This window comes from Diabrotica virgifera, chromosome 9 (assembly GCF_917563875.1).
Source record: "Diabrotica virgifera virgifera chromosome 9, PGI_DIABVI_V3a".
Taxonomy (NCBI): Eukaryota; Metazoa; Arthropoda; class Insecta; order Coleoptera; family Chrysomelidae; genus Diabrotica; species Diabrotica virgifera.
This window is the reverse complement of record NC_065451.1, coordinates 97,862,532-97,885,122: the sequence shown is the minus strand read 5'-3', so window position 1 is coordinate 97,885,122 and position 22,591 is coordinate 97,862,532.

Genomic DNA, 22,591 nt, shown 5'->3' with positions numbered 1-22,591 from the left:
TACGAATTGGCACTTGGAACATCGCATCGTGGAACAAAAGGGAACAGGAAACTGTGCAGGAATTGGAGCTCCATAACATTTATATATGTACCCTGAACGAAAAGAAACGGAAAGGAAATGTCAATAAGAACAAATTTATATTCCTGTACAGCGGAGTAGATAAAAGTAAACGAGCACAGGCAGGAGTAGGCCTCTTAATGCACAATCAATATAGCAGCAGCATTCAAGAAATGATTCATCAACGAACACATGATGCTGGTTTGCCTTAAACTTCACCATACGGCACTTAATATTATCCCCGTATATGCACCAGATAACAAAAAAAAAACAAGGAAGAGAAAGATGCTTTTTATGGACAGCTCCAAGATTGGCTGGACACCACAATAGCCGGTAGTAAAACAATAATTCTCGGCGACCTAAATGCCAGAGTCGGCAACGTACCTGTGGCTGTCCGAGTTAAATAAAAAACCAAGCTGAAAAATAAACATTTATTTAGAACTTAGTAACTAAAAAATTAAACAAGGAAATATTAATTTCGATACAAATGTTGTCTCAATCATTTGTTTTTGTTTCGTGAATTAATCTTGCTGTTACCTATTCTACACATAGTTTCGAAAGTTATGCATCACCCCTCGTATTCACGATGTTTACGCTTTTATAAATCCGTATCTTTATCACATATTTAATGAGCCTTTTTTATAAAAAATATACCTTTTTTGGTTTTTTTATTTTATTTCAATACCCATTTAATTGGCCTGGTTTTGCCAAGGTGTAAACATTTGAAAAATTTATTCTGGTGAAATTTTTGAAAACGTGATTAAAAATGAATCGTACTTTAATTTCTGAGTTGGACCATATAAGAATTATCGATTTAGTTGAAGAAGGCCATTCACAGCGTTTCGTGGAGGAAAGACTGGGTGTTTCTCAGAGTGATGTCTCACGGATATGGAATAGGTTCCTGGAGACAAACTCGATACGGAATCGAGTCGGTCTGGTAGACCCCGAGTTACGAATGATCGACAGAATAGATATATCAGAATTTCCATCAGTAGAAATTCTTCTATGCCTGTACCAGCTCTCCAAAGAGAATTCGGGCATACTACAGGAGTCAGAGTATCGTTGGCTACAATAAGATTTTATTTTTTTTTTTATTTATTTATTGTTTATAGATATGACCTGGCCTCTAGTGACTAATCCAGGTCGATTTTTCCTGATGGGATTACAGATGTTTTTTTATATTTTTACATTTTTTACTAAACTACTAAATCTATTTTTACAATTTATTAACTAATTTGCCATAATCTATTAATTACATTTAACAAATACATTTAACAAAAAATAAACATAAAATATTTTTGGTACCATCAACTCCCTTCTAAGTTATAAAGACAGTCCCTCTATTTTCAGAAGAGAGTTGGTAGTCTTTTTTATTGTTTTTTTTTTAATTTAATGAATTATTTATTGAATTATTATTTTTATTTTATATTGAATTATTATTATTATAATTGTAAATATCTATTTTTGAATTTATATTTTATTTTATTTATTTCAAGTTTATCTTACTCAACTTCATCAGGGTTGGGTTATTTGTTGTCTTCTTCTATTATTATAGATTTCTTGTTGTTTTTTAGATATTATTTCTGTTAGATTGTTTAATATTCCAAAATATTCTTCATTTTGTAATATATCTCTTATTTCAATTCTTTCTAATCTTCTTCTCATTTCTCTATGTTCTTCATTTTCTATAGTATTTTCACAATGTAACACTATATGTTCTGGTGTACCTAGTTCTCCACAGTCACAACATGCATCATCTTTTAAGTTAAATCTTTCCAAATATGTTGAGTACGGTCCATTTCCTGTTAAAAAGTGTACTAAACCTTGTTTTAGATTAAAATAATTTGAAATGTTTTCTAATATTGGTATAAAATTGTATAAACGTCTAGATTTTGTTGAATTTTCCCATTCATTTTGTCTTTTTCTATTTATTATTTCTTTTAATTCTCTTTTATTTCTTATATCTAATCCTATTATTTGTATTATTTTTTCATATTTTTCTTTTTTTAGCTAATAATTACATGCTCTTTTTTGTGTTTCTAAATGCATTGGCATTACTCCAGTTAAAACTGAGTGCCTGTGTTGCAGTTGTTCCAAATGCTCCCGTCATTCTTACAAGAAATCCTCTCTGAGCTCTATTTAATTTTTCTGCATTTTTTTTTATTTATTAATCTATGTGCCCATACACTTGAACCGTACCCTACAATTGATGCAAGTATTGTACTTAGGTATATTCTCATCTGTCGGAACGAAATTCTATATTCCTTCTGTGCTAGACTAGCAATGCTATGCATGATCTTTGTTGCCTTTTCACAGACACAACTCATGTGTTTTGTAAATAATTTTTGTTCGTCTATTATAATACCTAAATATCTTGTTTTCATTTTTCTTTTTATTGTTTTCCCTGTAATTTTTATAATTGGATCTCTTTCTAAATTTCCTTTTATTAAACTATATGTTGTTTTTGAATCTGATATTGTTAATTTTACTTTATTCATCCAATCATTTACTCTTATTAATACTTCATTTGATTTATTTTCTAATTCTCTTCTTGAGTTTGCATCTATGATCAACAACAAATCATCTGTATATGCTATGCTTCCAAGCACTTCAGGATCTATAGTCAATTGTTCCAACAGTTCCTCTAGCATTACATCCCAGAACATAGGTCCACATACTGATCCTTGTGGACATCCTTTTGTGATATGTTTTGTCTTTTTTACTGTTGGACAGCTTAGGCTTGCATATAGGTCTTGACAGTAGTTTCTGAGACTTCCGTACAGATTCTTTGGACATCTCATTCTTCGAAGTCTTTCAAAGAATGACGGCCACCAAAGATTGTCAAAAGCCCCAGACACGTCTATAAAGATCATTAAAACATACTTTTTTATGCTTTCGTTTACTATTTCAAATACTTTATTTATTGCATCTTCTGTTGATCTACCTTTCCTAAAACCATACTGACCAGGATGTAATCCAATTTCTGTTCTTATTTGATTTAATTTTTTACATAGTAACTTTTCTTGTAATTTTCCCATTGTATTCAATAAACATACCGGTCTATATGATTTCGGTAAGGCAGGATCTTTATCTTCCCCTTTAGGTATTATTATAACTTCTGCTTGTTTAAAATTATTGGGAAACCTTCTTTGTCTAAGACATTCATTATATAATGATGTTAGTACTGGAATTATTTGTTCCGACAATGCTTGAAGTATTTCAACATGAATATTATCCGGTCCAGGTACCTTCTTTCTTTTCATTTCTCTCATACTTTCATATACTTCTTCTTCTATGAATTTCTCTATTTCTCTTTCTTCTTCAATTTGGTATTCTTGTATCATTTCTTCTCTTATATTTCTTTGTTCTAGTGTTTCTCCTTCTAATTTACCTGGAGGTAATAATACATTAAGTAATGTTTCGGCCGATTCTTCCCAATTTTCTGTAAATGTTCCATCTTCTTTTTTTAAAGTAGAAAGCATTGTCGGACATCTAATTTTTTTAGAAACTATTTTATATGGTATTCCCCACATATCTAATTCTAAGTGTCTTGATACGAAGGTTTCCCAACTTTTAGCTTTTGTTATTTTTATTTCTTGTTTATATTCTTGTTTTAGTCTTCTATACTCACCTAGAAGGATTTGCCTCTCAAGATAGATACCACATCGTTCATATCTAACTCTGCTTCTCATTCTTGTGAGGTTTTCCTTTCAGGCTGAGTTTTTTATTTTACTATTTTCTTTTATTTTTGGTATTGCTATATCCATTGCTTTTTTAATTTGTTTGGTTAATTCTTTTGTTGCAATATTTATATTAGATCCCCTTTGTACCAGACAAGGTGGTCGAAACTCAGACTTTAATAGTTCATAATTTGCTTTACCTATATTGTATCTCACCGAAGATATTTTTGTATTACGTGGATTCAGGTTATTAAGATTGAAAGTTATAAGGTTGTGATCACTTTTTATTGCATGCTCCATCACTTTCCAATCCTAGGTATGCTACTGCAACATTTGATATTGTTATATCTATATTGCTAGCCGCACCAGCTCTGTTCTGAAAAGTTGGTGGGTTTCCTGGTTTATTGTGTACTATCAACTCTAGTTCATTAATCGTATCTTCTACTAATAATCCTCTTTGATCTGTTTGAGTTGAATTCCACAATATTGATTTTGCATTTACGTCTGCTACAACTATAACTTTTTCCTCTCTATACGCTATAAATATAGCTCTTATCTTTTCCACGTATTCATCGATATCTTCACAGAACTGACAATGTAGGTTAGCTATGATAAATTTACCTGCTTTTGTTAGCAATTCTACACAGATACAGTGTCGATCACTAAATTGTTTTAGAATTAGAAGTCTCATATTTTTATTGAATAATACGGTTACCGCCATTGGATTTTCTCCTATGCTTGCACATTGTGCAGTAATTGGCATGTGTTGAATTTTTCCTAGTCTTGTATATGGTTCTTGAATGCAAACCATATCAAGACTATTTTCTTCTGCTGTTTTTCTTATTTCATGTAGTACTGTGATACTTCTCAACCATTTATTTGTCCTATTTTTATATTGAATGTTTTATTTGTCATTAATTAATTTTGTTTGTTTTTACTTATTAATATTATTTTGGTTTCTGTGTTTATTAGAATTGAATAAATTTTCATTTTTAGTATTTCATCACCATATCTGTGTATTTTATTATTTTTAATTATTTTATCTGAGTTTATTCCCTCTTCCCTGATACAATAATTTTTATTATTTTTACTGTTTTTAACCATTGCATCACATTGGTTTTTATGTTTTTGAAATTTTTGATTTTTTATTATATTAATTTTTAATGTTATAAAATTTGATTTTAATTTAATTTTAATTTCAAATTTAATTTTCATTTTAATTTTAATTAAATTTTAAATAATATTTATGTACCATAGTCTGTTTTTTTAATTAGACGATTTAAAAGTAGAGCATAAGTTGTACAATTTTTATTTTCTTTATTACATTGTTTTCCTCTGTGTTTGCAAGGTATGCATACCTTTGGCTGTCCTGTTTTATTACAATTTTTTCTTTCGTGATTTTCACCACAATGGTTACATGTTGTTTCTTTATTACAGTGTTTGCTTACGTGTCCTAGATCATTACATTTATTACATTTTGCTACCACTATGTAATCTTTTGTGTTTACACTTGTAAAACCAACATATGTTTTATTTATTATTAATTGTTTTCTTATATTAGGTGATACTTCTAGTACATAATGGACCGTAGATTTCTCTCTTGGTCCTGTCTTAAATTTTAATTTACAATTGTTTGTAAAGTCTTCTTTTGTTATTTTTTCAAAATTTTGAGTATATATTTTATTTAATATAATTTCTTCTTTTTCGTTGCTTGGTAAATCATACATTATTACTAGTGGTTTTCTTTTTTTTTTCTGAAAGTTCACATCTAAATTTTTCTTTAATTTTTTCATTATTTTTTATTTTTTCAATGTCTTCTAGTGTTGGAGTTTCAATTATTAATACTCTTCCTGATGTTCTCATTTTGTTTATTTTTAATTTATTTTTTTCTGGATCTAGAACTGTACAAGAATTCATCTGTACTCATTAGATATCTTTTAAAAACACCCTTTAATTATCTACGCTAATTTCTTTCGGTTATTTAAATGTCATCATAAACAATTCCAACCTTCTTTCGTTACATAAACATTGTTGACCTAGATCGTGAGGTGTAATTATACATACAGCCACTATAAACACTTTTCAGGGTCGACGCTGACTTTGCACTTTTAAATATATTTATACAACCAAAACATAATAAGGGAATCCTCATTACACATTCCACATTCGTCATTCTATTTTATTAGATGTAAGATTATTCACATTAAAATATAGTGTCATCTACACTCCGCGAGACGACGTTACGTAGGTTGCTACCAGCTTGTACTCATGCGAGTATAATAAAACAACTTCAACAGTGAAACGACTATTAATCATTCCACCCCTCGGATAAGGGTTAACCACCCTTACCGGGAGAAGATAGCCCTAGTAACCCTGGACCATTATATGGCGATCCAAGACCAGGGAAGAAAGACTGGAAAGACGTCACAGGACTGGTAAACGAGAAATAAAGAAAAACGTCAATGTTCTGGTACCTCGACCACCCTAGAATACAGTGTGGTATGTAGAAAGGATGGAGACAGCAGGCCTGACATGGAGCTAAATGGACAATGGTATGGAGATGGAACATCGTGGGACAATGGACAATGCCAGGGAACGTGCATCGAGAACTTTTGGTGATACGAACACAAACGTTTAAAGTGGTGAGTCTATATTTTGTTCTTATGGTATTTCCACGATATTTCTTAACAAATGAATGATATAGCAGTAATGTAAGGTATATTTCTAGTATTTTTATCTATTTATTTTTAATTATCTTTATGGGTATTATTGGAATTTTTTTTTAACACATATTAAAGTTATTCACATGGCATATTACCATTATTATTTGAGGTATATATTATTTATATTATTCATTACGAGGGTACATTTTTGGAATTCTTTTTTATGATTTTAATATTTGCTATCGTAAATATACACTATAAATATAAATATACGATATAAATATATAACAAATATACGCTATATGCATAATACATTTACATTATTATTCTAACTACTTATTTACAAGGGTTAATATAACGTTATTTATTATTGAACTATTATTTATTATTATTGCAATTTTTTTTACATATTTTTTACCATATATTGACGTATTATTTTATCTCGTTATTTTTTTACTATATATCTATATACCACATAATATCTATATACACCGTAAGACTATCGAATTTATATTTTCGCTAAGAAGTGCAGGAACTGAGGATAGAAAATTATGTATAAATGAGTAGCAACAAAGTTACTTGGGAAGATTTTGTCAAAATAGTTGAGGAACTTGCACAAGAAGTAGGAAGACAGAGCAGAAGGGTCTTAAAGAAAAAAGTACCGAAATCTAAGGACATACAGGAAGAAGTAACGACACAGCTAATTAAATCCTATAACAAGTTCACGCACTTAACTAAGAAAAACTGGGAAGCACTTTCGGACAAACAGAGGGAAGCGTGCAACAAATATTTTGGAAAAATCAGAGACAAAGTTATACGCTTATTTCAAGCAGTAAATGTAAGAACAGTGGTTCCAAATTCAATACATCAACCAATCGACGAGGAAGTTGAAGAGGAACAAAGCGACGAGGAAGTAGAAGAAGGAAAAAGCGACGAGGAAGTAGAAGAAGAAATAATTAACGACGAAATAAAAGAGGAAAAAGGTGACATAAAACAAGATATAACAATATTAAACATGGCTCTGACAATCAATGAACTTTTGAATATCGCAAGCAAGATATTGCCCAACGAGTTCGATGGAAGCGCAGGGAAATTACAACCATTTTTGGACGCATTAGAACTACTTGGAAAATTGGCAGAAGGTCATGAAGACACAGCTGTAACGCTAATAAAAACACGACTTACCAATAAGGCTAGGAACTTAATAACCACGGAAGATACGATTCCACGGATAGCTGAAGCACTGAAGAAAGAACTAAGAGGTGATAATCCGAAGAATTGAATAGCCAAATTAGCCAAGAAAAGGCAAGGGCATAGAGATGCAGCAGTGTACGCATCTGAAGTGGAAGAGTTAGCAGAACAATTAAAACTAGCATACATAGCGGAAGGAATGCCACTGGAGTTAGCGAAGAAATATACGACGGAAACAGTAGTAACAACAATGAAACGAAACGTTAATGCAGAGAAAGCTAAGCTAATACTGGAAGCAGGTAACTTTACATCACCGCAGGAAGTAGTATCTAAATGTTTATCGATCGATACGACTGAAGAAAATGCACAAGGAAGAGTCTTAAATTATAGGACAAACTACGAGAATAGGAGAGGACAGCAGCAATACAGAAGAGGATACCATAACAAATATGACAGAGGAAGAAGAAATAACTTCGGACAACGGAACGAAGGAGAAGCAACGGACAATCAACGAAATTATTCGAACAGAAGATACAGACAATTTAACAATCAAACATACAGAGGAAACCAGAGAGGAGGACGTAACAGGAACGTAAGGTTACTAGAGATAGAGGACAGTCAAGAAGAACAAGAAAACCAGCAGTTGGGGTTTTGAATGAACAAGAAGTTGGAAGCACACAGGCAGAAATAAAATATAACATTTACAACTTCGACCTGAACCTAACGAACTTTGTACGAATGAAAACAGGAATCCTTGAAAACACAAGCACCTTTATCATAGACACAGGAGCTGATATTTCAATACTAAAATGTTCACAAGATTTTATGAAGAAACAGGTGAAACCAAACACAAAGGCGAAAATAAAAGGAGTCACTAAAGGAGAGTTGCAAACAATGGGAGAAGTTGAGACAACACTAGAAGTAAAAGGAACTCGATTCGAACACATCTTTCAATTGGTAGAACCTAACTTTCCAATTCCAACAGACGGAATCATTGGGAGAGACTTTATTTCTAACTTTCAATGTATACTGGACTACGCAAACCTTAAAATGCACATTAAAGAGGACAACGATTGTTACATTAGTACGAAAATTCTGGATAATATAGATAATGACACCATAGTAATACCACCCCGATGTGAAATTTACAGAATAGTCAAAATTTTTCAAACGCTAAGGAACGACAGGATAGTGGAGCAACAAGAAATACAACCAGGAATATTCATAGCAAGAGCAATTATTTCAAGTAATAATCCATACATCAAAATTTTTAACACAACATACGAAACAGTAAATGTAGAGGCAAGCACAATCAGGACGTTGGACATTAAACTATTCAATATATATAGACTAGTCAACGACAGCAAGGATAGGAAAAAAGAATTACGAGAATCACTGAAATAAGACATACCAGAATATATACGAGATAACTTAGTATCGTTATGCGAAGAATATGCAGACATATTCGCCCTAAGGCATGATATGTTAACCTGTAACAATTTCTACGAACAGAAACTAAGAGTTAAAGACCAAACTCCGGTATATATCAAGAATTATAGGACACCTCATGCGCAAACAGAGGAATTAAATCGACAAGTACAAAAACTAAGAGACCAAGGAATCATAGAACCATCTACATCCGAGTACAACAGCCCAGTAGTACTGGTACCGAAAAAAGCTATAGATGGAGGAAAAGCATGGAGATTATGCATAGATTTTAGACAATTGAACAAGAAGATAGTTACAGACAAATTCCCATTACCAAGAATAGATTCGATATTAGATCAACTAGGAAGAGCAAAATGGTTTTCAGTTATAGACTTAATGTCAGGTTTTCATCAAATACCATTAGAAAAGTCATCGAGAAAATACACATCGTTTAGCACGGAAAACGGAGCATTTCAATTTACCAGATTACCTTTTGAATTAAATGTAAGCCCGAATAGCTTTTCAAGAATGATGTCAATAGCATTTTCAGGATTAACACCAGACAAAGCATTTCTTTACATGGACGATATCGTAGTAATTGGAATATCCGAAAAACATCACCTAGACAACCTGAAAAAGACATTTGAGACATGTCGAAAATTCAATTTGAAACTTAACCCAGGAAAATGTCAATTTTTTAGAAGGGAAGTAACATATTTAGGACATGATCTTTCTCAAGAGGGAGTATCACCCGAAAAAGCGAAGTATGCAGCAATTGAACAATATCCGACACCTAAGACAGCGGAAGAAACAAAGAGATTTGTAGCATTTTGCAACTATTATAGACGTTTTATTAAAAATTTTGCGGAAATATGCAGACCACTCAACAGATTATCGAGGAAAGGAGTAGAATTTTTTTGGTCTGAGGAGTGTGAAAAAGCATTCAAAAAGCTTAAAGCATCTCTGACGAAACCACCAATTTTAAAATATCCTGATTTCAACAAACAGTTTATCCTAACAACAGACGCATCCAATGAGAGTTGTTCAGCAATCCTAAGTCAAGATTACAACGGAATAGACCTACCTATAGCATATGCATCAAGAAGTTTTAGTAAAGGAGAATGTAATAAACCTATAATCGTTAAGGAATTACTAGCGATTCATTGGGGAATTAATTATTTTAAATGTTATCTATATGGAGCACCAACATTCAAAGTAAAAACAGACCATAAACCTTTGACACACCTATTTGCAATGAAAGAACCAACCTCAAAACTCACGAGGATCAGATTAGACCTAGAAGAATATGACTTCGAAATAGAGTATATAACAGGGAAAAGTAATTACGCAGACAGCCTTTCAAGAATAACATTGCATCAACTAAAGAACCTATACATAGACAACACCCATATACTAGCTATAACAAGAGCTCAAGCAAGAGAAAAGGAGAAGGAAGCAAGACAAACAAAGGCTGAAAGTGAACTCGCACTACAGCCAGAAGCCACCAAACAGACAGTAAGGAAGGTACTAAATAATTTAGAGGCGCATAGACTACCAATTTTGTCCTTTGGAGCAGAACTAATCTCACCAAGACTGAGCATTAGGGCCAAAAACAAAATAAAATGCAGCAAAAGCTTAGCCACAGGATTGGATCATTTCGATTTAAACCAAGCGTTGGCACAGCTTGATAAGCTGGCGGTAGAGAATGCAGTACGTAAAGTAAAGATATACGTAAATGATATTATTTTTAAATTGTGCACAATTGATGAATTTATTAAAGAAGGAAATAAAAAATTGAAGAATATAGAAATATACATATGTGAAGTACCAGAAACAATAAAAGATGACAAAGAAAAACACAGATTAATAGAAGAATACCATAATCACCCGATGTTCGGAGGACACGTAGGGAATAATAGACTAATAAAGAAGCTAAAGGCAAGATTCCGATGGAAAAATTTGGAAAAAGACGTAAGAAAATACGTTAAACAATGCCACAAATGTCAAATTAACAAACCGAAAAGAACACATGTCGAAGAGTTCGTGATATCGGACACATCTTCCAAACCATGGGACATAGTATACATAGATACAATAGGTCCATTCACTAGAAGTAGTGAAGGTAATAGATACTGTATCACAATGTTGTGTGAACTGACAAAATACGCGGTCAGCATACCAGTGTGCAATAAAGAAGCAGAGACAATAGCAAGAGGAATCTTTGATCATTTCATACCAACATACGGACTCATGAAGCAAATAAGAACAGACCAAGGCACAGAGTATAAGAACGAAGTAATGCAGGAATTAACAAAGCTATTAAAAATAGAGCACAACTTTTCAACGGCATACCACCCACAGTCCATTGGAAGTTGCGAAAAACTACACAGAACGTTGAACGAGTACGTAAGAGCATTCATAGACGAAGACGGAGAAAATTGGGATGTGTGTTGCAGAATGTTCACATACTGCTACAATACAACCCCTAACGCGTATCATGGATACACACCGTTCGAACTGCTATATGGCAGGAAGGTTAACCTACCGGAAGACCTTACACAGGAGATTCAACCATGTTACAATATAGATGCCTACTACAATGAGTTACGATACAAACTACAAAGCGCACACGAGAGAGCCAGAACCTTCTTATTAAAACACAAAAAAGAGCGACAAGAAAAGAAAAAGCTCAAAGCAACACCTCAAAACTTTAAAATAGGAGACCTAGTCCTGGTAAAAAGGGAAGAGAATGGTAAGTTTGATAGTCTTTATGTAGGTCCTTTCACAATAACAGAAGTAAATAACGTTAATTGTAAAATCAGAATAGAAAACAATAAAATCAAGGAAATACATAAGAATAGAATATATGCTTACAATCCGAAAACACAGTGAGTGACAAGTGTGATGAAACAATGTTGTTAAACGAACATTTTTATTTTTATTTATGTATTTACGTAGTTTTAGGAAGTTTGTATATAAAATAAATTTTTTGTATTGATTACAACACAGTATGGGTTGGTAGCACTACTTGCAAAATTTTCTGCCCGTAGTCAGAAAATTCTTAGGAGGGAAAGGTGTACAAGAATTCATCTGTACTCATTAGATATCTTTTAAAAACACCCTTTAATTATCTACGCTAATTTCTTTCGGTTATTTAAATGTCATCATAAACAATTCCAACCTTCTTTCGTTACATAAACATTGTTGACCTAGATCGTGAGGTGTAATTATACATACAGCCACTATAAACACTTTTCAGGGTCGACGCTGACTTTGCACTTTTAAATATATTTATACAACCAAAACATAATAAGGGAATCCTCATTACACGTTCCACATTCGTCATTCTATTTTATTAGATGTAAGATTATTCACATTAAAAGATAGTGTCATCTACACTCCGCGAGACGACGTTACGTAGGTTGCTACCAGCTTGTACTCATGCGAGTATAATAAAACAACTTCAACAGTGAAACGACTATTAATCATTCCACCCCTCGGATAAGGGTTAACCACCCTTACCGGGAGAAGATAGCCCTAGTAACCCTGGACCATTATAGAACTTTCGTAAGTTCTTCTTGTACTTTTCTTCCAGTTTGTGCTGTTTCACTTTTTATAAAAAGAGTGTTTATTTGTTTTTGTGTCTCTATTAGTTTTCGATTTTCAGTTTTATTATTTATTGGTTTTGATGTTATTGCAGCATATGTTTGTTTCATTTCTTGTGTTTGTGTTATTTTTCTTAATTTTTCATATTCTATTCTTTGTCTATTATTTTCTTCTTTTAATATTTTTATTTGTCCTTCCATATTTCCATATTCCATTGCTAATAACATTATTCTATTTTTTAAATCATCTTTTCCTATTTTACTTAATCTTTTACCTATTTCCATTTCACCTTCAATGAAGTCAAGTAAGTCTTTAATTTTTGTTTTAGTATTATCAATATTTTCATTCAAATTTATATTTAATTCAGTATTATTTATATTATTATCTCCAATACTATTATCTAATATTTCATTATTATTATTTTAAGATAAGGTATTAATACAAATTCTAAAACCATTTTCAATTATGTCATCTATTTGAGATGAATTACCTCCAAATGAAGTAATTTTCTTTTTATCTCCCATTTTTTCCACTGTTTTATTTACAATTTCTTCAGTGTGCTCTTAGCCCTACCACTGAGCTTATTGTGGGAGAACCCCGACTTATGGCAGTGGAGTGGTTGCCCGCCCCTAACGTGGAGGTGGCAGGAGTACTAACTACTAATACTAAATAAATACAGGATACATACACAGATGTTCTTACCAAAATAAATAGAAATGTTCTAACCTATTTGAATTTGGATGCCTGTTACAAAATCCTCCTCCATGGGGTTAACGTTTATATATATTACAACTAGTTGATGGGATCATCAAGGAGAGTGCGTTTCACACTTTCGTATGATTTGAGACCATTAACGGGATTCTCTTAAAAGGAATATATGAACAGATTTTTTTAAAGTTTTGACGTCTTCTTCAGTAAGAGCTTCACTGATTTCTTGAACACTAACAATTTTTTACATTTATCTGGATATAAATGTAATCCTTTACATTATGGTCAATTAAATCACTAAAAAAGGATACTAAAGGAGACGAAATGAAGATTTTGATATCTATGTTTATCACCATGTACTATTATATTTTTCTTTCAGTGAGGAATTCACTATTTCTTTGCGTAATAATAATTACTATATATATATATATATATATATATATATATATATATATATATATATATATATATATATATATATATAGTGGTTTGAAGTTTCAGCAATTCGGTCATGTGAAATAAAATTCTATTTGTTATTTCTCAATATTTGTACATATATATATATATATATATATATATATATATATATATATATATATATATATATATATATATATATATATTGATGCACGTTAAGTTGTGACTTCCGGTATACAGAAGAGGCTGTCCGACTTCCACCTTTTCTACTAGGAATTATTTTTTAAAAATTGTGTATTTGGTAAAAGGGGGGCTTATAAAATGGGTCTACCTATTGAGGGGAAAGGATTTACCAAAATAAATTTTGTATATATATACGTATATACCGAAGCGTACAGCATACGTTATGGCTTCCATATATAGGGTAGTTCAAGGCGCGTTGTCACTTCCAGCGGTGTTGTCATATTTTGGAAGTCACAACGACTCGTCTGCTAGATTTACCTCCTATTTTGAGCGTAATGTGTGATCTTTTGAAACTTTTACTGTGAATAGTTGTCTGTGTTTTAAAGTTGTCTATTTAAATTAAAATATTGATATTCTTTTGATTATACAGGTTTACAAAAAAATACATTTCGGACTATTTGACGAAACCATATGACTAGGGGGGTTTTTGGGGTCGCTGGTTACGAATCCGGGGTTCGCTAACCTCTATCACGTCAGGTAAAGGTTATTTCAAGGACAAATCAAGATAAATCGACAGTCGCTCTGAAAAAGTATATTAGGAGGGTTTTGGGGTCGCTTATAACGAATCCCGGATCCGCTGACCTCTATCACGTGTAGCTGAAGGTCATTTCGAGGTCAAATCATGATAAATCAACACAATCGCTGTGAAAAAGTATATTAGGGTGTTTTTGGGGTCCCTGATCACAAAACTGGGGCCCGTTGAGCTCAACCACGTCAGGTAAAGGCCATTTCAAGGTCAAATCAATTTTGTTAACTCCTCCTGATTTGAACTTGAAATGACCTTTACATGACGTAGTAGAGCTCAACGGACCGCAGTTTTCATGATCAGCGACCCCAAAACTCCCTATACTTTCAGAGCAATTGTGTCAATTTATGTTGATTTGACCTTAAAATGACGTTGAACTAGACGAGATAGAGGTCAGCGGACTCCGGATTCATCTTCAGCGACCCCAAGAACCCCCTAATATACTTTTTCAGAGCGACTGTCGATTTATCTTGATTTGACCTTGAAATGACCTTTACCTGACGCGATAGAGGTGAGCAGACCCCGGATTTGTGATCAGCCACTCCAAAAACCCCCTTGTCATATGGTTTCGTCAAATTGTCCGAAATTTAGTTTTTTTTTTTTGTAAACCTGTGTTATTTATGATAATATGATTGATATTTATTTTAACAAAAATACTAATATATTATTATTGCTGTAAAATGGATTTATTGGAATTAATTAAAAAAGTGTTAATAGTAAGTCATTTATTTATGAAAATTATATCAAAAATGTTAATAAATAAATTTGAACTTATAGAAAATTTTAATATTTTAGATTTTATTACAGGCACCGTCCTTTTAATTTTTGATGTACCAATAATAATATGTAATAAAAAATTAAATGGCTAAACCCTCCAGGTGGGGATTACCCGCTAAAAAGCTATCTAGATCCATCTTTTTCGAGCAGATTTTTCCCAATCTGCTACTCGATACTATTGACTATGCTTCTCCATTTCTTTCTATCCTCTTTTGTTTTTCTGCTAGTCTCTAATTCCTGCCCTATATAAATCTTCCTTTAATTCCTGTAACCATTTATTCTAGTTCCTCCGCGTCTCCTTCTAACTCCGGGTCTCCATTATAAAATTGAGTTTATAGTTGTTGCGCTACCTGCTCTCCATATATGCCCCAACAATCCAACTCTGTGCCCAAATCTGAAAATCTGGAATAATATCTACCCGGGTCGAAACATTTTTTTTTAATATATGAAAATAGTTATTTATGAAACGGAGTGAGTGCTATATATCGCGTAAGTTCGCAAAAAGTACTTCACGCACAATTTCATACAATATTTTATCTACGATAAACAAATAAAAATATTGTAACTCTTCGTCACTGGAATTCATTTCTATTCTACAATTCTTAGAACTGTGACATATAAAAATTCTAATTTCTTTCAAACCACAAAACTGTCAAATTTTTTTTTTGTAATTTATTGCTCATTATGTCATCACCTCTCTTGTGCTCTGCACAAGAGATCTAAGGTTAGAGCTAAGAATAAGGTTGGCTAGGTGCTACGTTTTCTCGACTCTGTTTTACGGAATGGAAGCTTGGACCTTGAATGCGGCATCAATGAAAAAACTGGAATCATTCGAGATGTGGGTATATAGAAGAATTCTAAAAATATCATGGACAGAACACGTCACAAACAAAGAGTTTCTGAGAAAGGTGAATAAAGAAATGGAAGTCTTAAATACAACTAAAACCAGAAAATTGGAATATCTCGGACATATTACACGTGGAGAGAGATACAACTTGGTCCAACTCATTATACAGGGAAAGATTCAAGGAAAAAGAAGCATAGGGAGACGCAGAATATCGTGGTTGCGCAACCTGAGAGAATGGTACGGATGTACATCAAACGAACTTTTCAGAGCAGCCGTCTCCAAGGTCCGAATAGCTATGATGATTGCCGACCTCCTTCGCGGAGATGGCACTTGAAGAAAAAGAAGATGTCATCACCATGAAACGCGAAAGTTAAGAAAGAATATTTAATTATATGAAAGTGTGTCAAAAACAGTGAGAAAAAGTAAATCCCATTTAAAATACATTGTTACTTCATGCTTACTTTAAAGCACTGCTATCTATAATGACAGTTTTCACAAACTAAAAATTTATATATTATAATATGACATAGAGTAGATAAAAGTCATTTATTAATTATTAATTGATTATAGTCAGAAGAAAATTAGATCATGCACCCCTTGTTTTTTATAATTGTTAACATACTAAATTACATATCCAATAATTATTGTTATCCATTAAATATATCGATGCAGATCGGCCTTATATCGGATCCTCTTCTATTAGTCCGTTCGCTGACGGTAAAATATTGCAAAACCCATAAATTTTAAAAAACCACTTAAGATTGACATGAAATTTGGCATACACATAGGTAACATATCAAAGAAGAAAATTGATATTGTGCCGATGTTTTCTTTTGCCAAGAGACATTCCGTTAACATTTTTAGTCACAACATAATATCAATGTTAAAGTATTATTAGAGCAACGCGTTATGGTGTCACATTTCTTTTAATGACCGACACACAAAATATTTTAATGACGGATCCCACACTAGAACCAGATTTTTATTACCTACTGCTGATAAGGTAAAGAGTTATTAAATATCACTCGTTGTCATCTCTGTGTTAATTTGAAATAATAAAATATAAATATTGTAGTTTTGTATTCTAAAATATTTGGAAAAAATATCTATGTATTTTTTTTTCATTTAGGTACACATCATTTTAAGGGATTGACCGGAAGAGTACAGGCTCAGTATATCGGCAAATGAATTTTGTTTTAAATACCGTCCGTATAGAGGAGGTGCTCGTTGGGGATAGGCGCAAAATCTTAGTCCAGTGCTAATTAAATTCGAATTCTGAGAAAACTAATAAGTATTTTTGAAAAATTTAAACGCAGAATGGAAACTTACATTATTACCGAGGGCAGAAAGTCCCTGAAAACTTATATAATGTTTATTTTAATAACTTATATACCTAATATATGTTTATTTTAATAAAGATAATGGGATGAAAAAACAAGATAAAAGTTAGTGTGATTTTTAATTTCGAATATTTCATTCAAAAGAAACTTTTTTTTATTCTAAGGGACTTTCGGTCCCCCGTAATAATGTTATCTTTCATTCTGGGTGTATGTTTTAAAAAATATTTATTAGTTTTCTCAGGATTCGAAAAAAATAAATGTATTTAAATAGCATTGGACAGAGATTTTGCGCCTACCCCCTTAAGAGAGAGTTTACTGTATTTTATAATATTACTAGAATTTATTACTTTAAACTTTTTATCGCTCTTGATTCATTTTATCGTGTATTTAATTCCATTCAATTGTAATTGTACATTCAATTTTTTTGTAATTTTTACACGTTTTATTACTTTCGAAATAACAATAACTATAAAATCGATTTTTCAGCCTACTTGGGTCAAAAAAATACACAATTTTCGGAAATTTCGTTAAATGAGAACATTTACCTACATTTCTTGTATTTAAGCTTTTAATAAGATTTTTAAAAATAATTTAGATTATTTAATAGATACATTCACCGGCACGAAAAACGGGCACCCCAAAAAATGGGTCATTTTTGATGGCTCGTATCTCCTAAACCTATTCTCCGATTTAAGTATTTCTTTAATATGTTATAGCCTTATTCTTTAACTATATCGCTGTAATAATATTGTTTCTAGACAGGTAAATTATCATTGTATACTGGGCGTACCAATCAAACTGTTTTTTTTTTCAATTTTCACAACACTCTGTGGAATATTCTAGCCTTTATACAATATTGAAATTAAAACCCAACTATAGCCCCAGGTTTTCTTAATGTTCTGTTTGTTATTCATTCGCTTATGTTGGATAATAAAAAAGTTAGGGACTTTAACAATTAAACATGTTCTTTATCAATACATGGTGTTTCTAAATAAGTGCGACAAACTTTAAGGGGTAATTCTGCATGAAAAAATAATGATCGTTTACTTGATAAGGCTATGTCCGCAAATGCTTGCAAATATAAAATTATTTTGCCAAACGATCATTATTTTTTCATGCAGAAATTACCCCTTAAAATTTGTCGCACTTATATTTAGAAACACCTGTATCGATAAAGAACATGGCTAGTTCTTAAAGTCCTTAACTTTTTTATTATCCAACGTAAGCGAATGAATAAAAAAACAGAATGTTAATAAAACCTGGAGCTATAGTTAGGCTTTAATTTAAATATTTTATAAAGGCTAGAATATTTCACAGGGTGTTGTGAAAATTGAGAAACAAGAATGTGTGTGTACTTTGTACGCACGTAAGAAGTTATACTTCTACTACATATTATGTGATTTTTAAGACAATACCAAAAATTTAAAAAAATAAAAGAATAAAACGCACACAAACACATTGAAAAATGCCACAAAGAAAAAATGATTTCTGAACGATAATAATTGTTGGCAAAAATTTTAAATACGCATTTTCTGAAAAAAAAATTATATAACAAATATACTTACAATCATAACATGCATAAAAAAATAAAAAAATAAAATATAGTAATGAAACACAGACTTACTCACAATCATTTAATTATACTTTGACGACCGGTTTCGATCTCTACAATATACAGATCATCTTCAGGTCGGCGTTACAAGTAGTTAAATGCTACAATAAGAGAAAACTTGTGTTAGACCAGTGTCTGATTGAAGAGATGTTAATAGAAAGCCAAATTTAAAAAATTTTTTTATAAAATTTTTTTGAAATAAAGGTTTGCAACTGTTGACATTTCAGAATATTGGTATATACAAAGTCAAACCTATGAGTAAAAATGCTCATAGGCATGTATGTGCAAATGGGTGCATACAGTTTGAATTTGTTGAGATTAAAATTTTTAACCATTAAAAAACAAAATAAACATAAACTGACTTAAATATGCTTCCAAATTCAAAGTAGTAATAATAAAAGAGATAGTAATATTGTTCTAATCTACTTACATGCCGTTACAAGGATTGCGTTGCAACTTAGTTGTTGTCATATTAGTACGTCCAAATTATGCTAATTGGTTTGTTGGGATAGTGATAGGGTAAACAGACATGTTACGTAGGTTAAAACACAGTAAGATTTCGAATTTGGAATGGATCCTGAAGGAAGATGCGTATGTGAAACGGGTGATGTTTTGTTCGAATGGAGAAAGACAATGCTCCAGGAGTTGCGTATTAATTGTAGCAAAGTATGAAATGTTATTCTAGGATCTTGTACAAATGTGATGGTCTAAGCTCGTAGATGTTATACGATGCGGGCAGAGGTCAAAGCATAGGAAATGACAAATAGGAAATTGTTGTCATAAATTAATCTAATTTAAGATATGTTGTTCTCAGTAAATTAACTGAGGGATGTCATAAGTATAATAATATCATAATATTATGAAGTAGTAAGTGCCATACACTGTGAAACTATGAAGTGTATAGAAATTAAAGGAAAGCTAGTTAGTTAAATGAAAAAAATATTATTATCAAAACATCGGTTAAGAAACTTTAAATTGAAAAATTGAAAAAAGTTAAGAAATTGATAAAATTAAAGATTATTTTGTTTGAGCTATTGTATAATGGGATATGTACAAAGAAAAAGAAAGAAACGAAATATTAATGGAAGAGTGTAGGCACTTACTTGAGAATAGTTTTTAACTAAATAAATAAATTAACACATAACACATAGGGTTTAAAAGCACAAAGACATAACAATTATTGGTAAAAGGTTTTTTAAGGGAGGTAGCACTACATTTCCCCAATTACTATTTAACTTAGTTTTTACTTCCTAAATTGAAGTCTAGTTTTTGTGTTTTCAAGAGGGAATATTGACAGTGTAGACAGATGTAGGTTATCTGAAATGTCAAAACACTTCTTCTCAAATGTTGTACAGTAGTTGCCTATTTCAATTAAATCTCTTAGTAACATAAAGTATACAGCATTTTCAAATTTTACAAAAAAGATAGTTGTTAATTTATAGCATTAATAACCAAATCTAAACTATATGTGTAACCACTATTGTGAAAAACTGTTGTAACAATAATAAAAGTACATGATTAAAAGATAACAGATGTATTATTCTACATTAGTATTCAAGTAGAGAAGAATTAAAGTAGAGAAGAAGTGTTGAGTTTAAGTGTAAGTAGGCAGTGCATAATCTAACGTACAAGCATATCACCTGTTGCATAATTGTAGATGAGTAAGATAAATTGATTAGCCTAGTCTATTTAAATTTAGTAAATGAAAACAGATATAAAACGTGAAAGTTATAACGAAGAAAAAGAAAAAGAAAAAGAAAAGAAAGTTGGTTGGTAGTATTGTTAATATTGCAGTCGTGGCAATGCCACGTCAACGAGGTCAAAGGAAGCGGAATGTTTAATGACAGGTGTGTAGAGGGAGGTAGGGGGGGGGTGTTAATTTAAAAGAGAACCTAAAGTTTGTTTAAATCCTATTTGTATTTAAGTATTGGTGCCAACCAACTTCCTCATGCGCCATAAATGGTAAGTTATAAATTTAAAGTATTTAATAGATTAAAAGGTTTTGATAACTTGTACAAAATGATCATGCACTTCCATAGCGGAACCTATTAAATTTATAAAGCTATAATATAAAATGTGTAGTCTTAGTGAATTCAAAATAATTTAGGGTGACATTTTTAAATTGAGAAACACGTGTTTAATGTTTAAGAATATTGCACTGATCAAACTCCGTATTAAATGTTCAAACGGTCAGGCAACTATGGGATATTAACAGAATGAGCTCAAATGCCATACCAGCAAATTTTCTGACATTTTAAAAAAGTTGTAGGTTACCATTTTTATATCACCACGTGGAGAAGTGCAGATGGTAATTGATTGTCCCGTAATGAAGCTAAGATGGGAAAATTGGCTGTGTACTGAGCTACAAAATCATCAAATTCTACAGGAAACGAACAATGGAGAATGGATTTGAATAAAATTAAAATTAGCGGGATTTTGGAAATTAAGAGTGAGTAGTTGTTGTAACTTTTTAAAAATTGTAAGAGTGTGTATAAGATTGTGAGTTGGAACTATGGAGTAGTTTGAATGAAAAGGCGGGTACGATAACTGCTGTTGGTGTATGTATATTGAAAGATAGATTTGAAATAAAATTTTAGATTTTGCAGGTTTGAAGTTTTAATTAGATGTCAGGTTGTGTACTGTACTAAGAGTGGGTTATTTTATAGTAAAACTGAATAAGCTGGTATAAATTCAAGCTCTAATTGGGCATTCAATGTATGTCTAGTAGGGTCCTTTAAAGATTTTAAAATCTCAAAATGTTCCAGGTTATTCAGGACGTGGCCCTTTTTGCAGATGTGAAGAATTTTGAAATCAATGTCCGGATTGAAATCAATGTCCGGAATAACCTGGAACATTTTGAGATTTTAAAATCTTTAAAGGACCCTACTAGACATACATTGAATGCCCAATTAGAGCTTGAATTTATACCAGCTTATTCAGTTTTACTATAAAATAACCCACTCTTAGTACAGTACACAACCTGACATCTAATTAAAACTTCAAACCTGCAAAATCTAAAATTTTATTTCAAATCTATCTTTCAATATACATACACCAACAGCAGTTATCGTACCCGCCTTTTCATTCAAACTACTCCATAGTTCCAACTCACAATCTTATACACACTCTTACAATTTTTAAAAAGTTACAACAACTACTCACTCTTAATTTCCAAAATCCCGCTAATTTTAATTTTATTCAAATCCATTCTCCATTGTTCGTTTCCTGTAGAATTTGATGATTTTGTAGCTCAGTACACAGCCAATTTTCCCATCTTAGCTTCATTACGGGACAATCAATTACCATCTGCACTTCTCCACGTGGTGATATAAAAATGGTAACCTACAACTTTTTTAAAATGTCAGAAAATTTGCTGGTATGGCATTTGAGCTCATTCTGTTAATATCCCATAGTTGCCTGACCGTTTGAACATTTAATACGGAGTTTGATCAGTGCAATATTCTTAAACATTAAACACGTGTTTCTCAATTTAAAA